Source organism: Octodon degus, unplaced genomic scaffold (genome assembly GCF_000260255.1).
Source record: "Octodon degus isolate 3935 unplaced genomic scaffold, OctDeg1.0 scaffold00005, whole genome shotgun sequence".
Lineage (NCBI taxonomy): Eukaryota > Metazoa > Chordata > Mammalia > Rodentia > Octodontidae > Octodon > Octodon degus.
The window spans coordinates 22,767,453-22,771,175 of record NW_004524581.1 but is presented as its reverse complement, the minus strand read 5'-3'; the positions used below and the strand labels follow the sequence as shown (position 1 = coordinate 22,771,175).

General features: G+C 47.5%; 1 protein-coding gene across 9 annotated transcripts in view; it reads left to right on the top strand.

Annotated features, from left to right (window-relative positions):
* The first annotated feature begins 1,341 nt into the window (after positions 1-1,341).
* Positions 1,342-3,723, top strand: part of Tjap1 (tight junction associated protein 1) — a 24,633-nt gene continuing 22,251 nt past the window's right edge. For 4 of the 9 annotated variants that reach the window (XM_023719621.1, XM_023719678.1, XM_023719617.1 and 1 more), the window contains exons 1-2: positions 1,344-1,423; positions 1,879-2,023. The gene's annotated coding sequence lies outside the window, so the exon portion shown is untranslated. Of the gene's footprint in view, positions 1,424-1,642; positions 2,024-2,478; positions 2,501-3,723 lie in introns of those variants that run through there. The other 5 variants (XM_023719632.1, XM_023719623.1, XM_023719669.1 and 2 more) reach the window with 5 other exon arrangements.

The following is a 3,723-nucleotide window of genomic DNA, read 5'->3' as shown; positions in this document are numbered from 1 at the left end:
GAAGGCTAGGGCCAAAATGTTGGTTTTCCTTGCGGCCCTCCTTTTTGTCTAATTTTGGTCTGCAAACTTAGGTTGTTACCCCCCAGAAGAGAAGCTTATTGTTATTACCATACAACCTAAGCTGTTAAGCTTAATCTCACTATCTGTCTGAATAACAAACATCTTAGGCATAACATGGAACAGGTATTTTTCATCAAGTATTGATATGCTGAACTTTAAGTCCCTACAGAATATGATGAAAAAACATTTAAAAATTAGAATATATCTTAAAAAATAGGCATAAAGAATTATACACTTCTTGGTGTGTGCAGCGTCTCAGCGCTGGAGGTCTTTGTGAGGCTCTCAGAGCAGGGCTATTACTGCCCTGCGAGCGAGCGCGAGCCGGACCGCTGGGCCAGGCTGGGGCAGAGCGCGAGGGCGAGGGCGAGCGGGGCCCACTCGGACCTTTACCACAGACTCCGGAGGAACCATGCCTCCCTCCCAGGGCTTGGAGTCAACACCATCCAGGGACGGGTGGAGACCTGGGAAGAGTTCTGCAGGAGGCTGCTGCTCTCCCTTAGAGCTCTGGGTGAGCTAGCTCCACAAACTGGACAAATTATATGCAGAACTTGTCCTTGAAAGTAGAAATGTATACAATATGTTTTATAAAGTTCCCCCAAACTTAAAGTAAAAAATATGTTGTTAGAAAAGAGACTAAAGAAATGAAAGACAAGTTACTAAATAGGGAAATGAATATGTTGAGGGTGACTGTGGTGGGGCAGTCCTGTGATTGGATTATCCTGAGGAGAGACTGAAGCAGGAAAATCAGAAGATTCAGCTCAGTTTGGCAATTTAGTGACCGAGTGAAACCCTTAAAAAATGTGAAATTCATCATAATTATCCATTAAAGAAAAACAGCTAAAACCCATTAAAGAAATGCAATTAAAAACAAACAAACAAAAAAAGAATTATATACTTCTTATGTATACACATAAATCCAAAGGAATATTGTGGGACTGTCCTGCCCTTTTTCTTTTAGTATCAGTTTTCCTCCCCTTTCCTGCTATTACCCAACTACACACATCTTTCTCTCTCTCCTAGCCCAGCCTCCAAACTCTGCTGTAAGAGATTCCGGGAAATAACTCAGTAGAATAAGTGCTTTCCTGGCAAGCTCAGGGTCCTGAGTTCAATCCCCGGCACCGCAAAAATAATAAAATAATAATAATAAATAAAATAAACAAAAATAAATAAACAACTACAATAAAAACACATTCCCATCTTTCTCCAACACCCGGCCTCCCAGTTCCCCGGCCCTTGGCCCCGCCCTGGGCCCGCCCCCGATGACGCGCGGTACGCTGTGCGTGGGGATTCCCGCGGTCTGGGCTACTACCCGGCCTGCCCCGCGGCAAGATGGCGGCTTGAAGGCAGCGGGCACCGGCGGAAAGTTTGTTGTGGGATAAGAGTAGTGGGACCAGGCGGCTAGAGTTGGGGGCGGGGGAATCGTAGGACCCTAGGTTAGAGTAGTGTCGGAGGAGGTGCTATCTGGGGTGGAGAAGAGGAGGTGGAATGGAGGAGGTTGAAGGCGGAGAGAAAAAAGGAGATGGGGCGGAGGGGAGGGGGCCTGGAATCCGGGGCAGCCCAGGGGAGGGGCTTGGGCGGGGGAGATTGGAATAGGTGGGGTTGCGGTCCCGGGGAAGCAGAGGCACGATTTGTAAGAGAATTTCTTAACCGAGAGTGAAGGAGCCTGGAGCGGGGTACCTGAGGCCTGACGGTTCTAGGCCAGTGAGAGGGGAAGGGGATCTCAGTAGAGGGGAGAGTGCTCGAGGGTGGAAGAGACCACAAGGATGCTGGCAGAGCTGCTAAGGAGGGAACTAGAGCCGTGGAATGACCCTCTTCCAGGCTTACATCAGCCTTTCCACAACTCCTATAGCAGCATCTGGCCCAATTTCAGCTGAAGACCCAGGGGCCCCAGGGACTGCAAGAAATCACAGTGCCTGCTTGGAAAGAAGAGGTAGCGACTTGCCCCAGTCCAACCCCAGAGCGGGTAAGGTGGCCTCCACTGACAGTTTTCTGACTGGGACAGTGCTTCATAGGGGATCCACAGCATGGAGTGATGCTGAGAATCATTTATTCTGCTCTTGTGTAAAGGTTGCCCTTTGCCTATGTTCCCTAAGTTGATGTTTTGCTTAGAATACAGGCTGCCTTTTTTGAGTGTTGTAGAATCAAGCCTTATTTGCCTTCATCTTGCAAGCAAATTTGGGCACAGACCTAGAGATCTGGCTGAAAGTATTCTAACACATCCCTGTCACAAGCAGTTTCCTACATGTTCACAGTTTCTTTTTCTGTCTCCCCATCACATCTTCAGTTTGACATACTGCCTGGATGTAGTGATTTTGGGGTGACAGATGGTTGGGAGTCATGAGAAAAGCTTCCAGTGGTGTTCACTGAACATCAGGGCACCTGCTGCCACCAGCTCCTGAATTCATTCTTGCTGAATGTCTACTTTGGCACTTCGCTTTTGGTAAAAAGTGTTCATCAATGTTTCCCAGGGGATATGTATTGTGGGGAAAGGCAGTGTGTGGGGAGGGAGAAGAAACCCGGATGAGTTTATGGTGAGGGATCAAGCTGACTGGTGTAAAGTTCTGGGAATGTGTATCACCTTACACCATATCCCTGAAACCCTTGATATTTGAGAGCTGCTTTACAGTTGGACCTGTTAGGTAATGGAAAGGACTTAGGGAACTTGCTGCTTTCTGGCAGCTTTCTTCCCTTCTATCGTATTCTTTCCACTTTAAAAAGTAAGTCAGGGGCCAGGGAGATGGCTCAGTGGAATAAGTGCTTCCCAAGCAAGCTCAAGGGCCTGAGTTCAATCCCTGGTTCTGCCAAAAAAAAGTAAGTCAGTTGCATTAGCCAAACTAAGAGATCGTGGACTTGGTGCTGGAGAGAGGACCTGGGGTTAAAGTCACACAGTACATTGAATGTAGCTCTTATGTGCTTTGGTACCTAGCGGTTGTCGTAGAGTCAGGAGCAGGATGGTTACTAAAACCTGTTTCAGGGCCATGCTTTGTGACTGTACTGGGAGGTCTGGTTAATCGAGAACTCATCACTATCTCCTGTTCTCCACATCTCCCACTGTTCACTCAAGTTTACTCCAAACAGGACATTGCGAATCCATTGCTTTATTTATTTATTTATTTATTTGTTTATTGTGTGTGTGTGTGTATGTGTGTGGCCAGCTCAGCCCACCAGGGGGCGGGGCTGGCTGGCATGTGGTGCTGGGGGATTGAACCTCGGTCTCTGTGCTTTGTTCAGCTTGTTCTAAGTAGGTGCTTTAGACCACTGAGCCATCTCACCAGCCCTGTGAATCCCTTTCTAGAGAGTGGAAAAGCTTCTTTTTTCCAGAGGCAGTTTGTGGCTTTTCCTTAGAAGGTGTGGTTGGCAAGAACAATGTGATGAATGGTGAAAAGAACTGGCTCTAGAGCTAGGCTGCCTAGTTGAAATCCTGACTTTACCATTTGTAGCCATGTGACCTTTATTAATGACACCATTCTTTGCATCTCAGATTCTCACCCATCAACCAAGATGGTAAGAGGACCTTACTCAGGAGGTTTTGTTTTGTTTTGAGTCTTGTTATGCAGTACATACTGGCCTTGAGCTCACAGGGATCCTTCTGCCTCAGCCTCATAGTTGTGGTATTGCAGGCATGTACCACCATGCCTGGCTGTCATGAGGATCTCCGCCAAA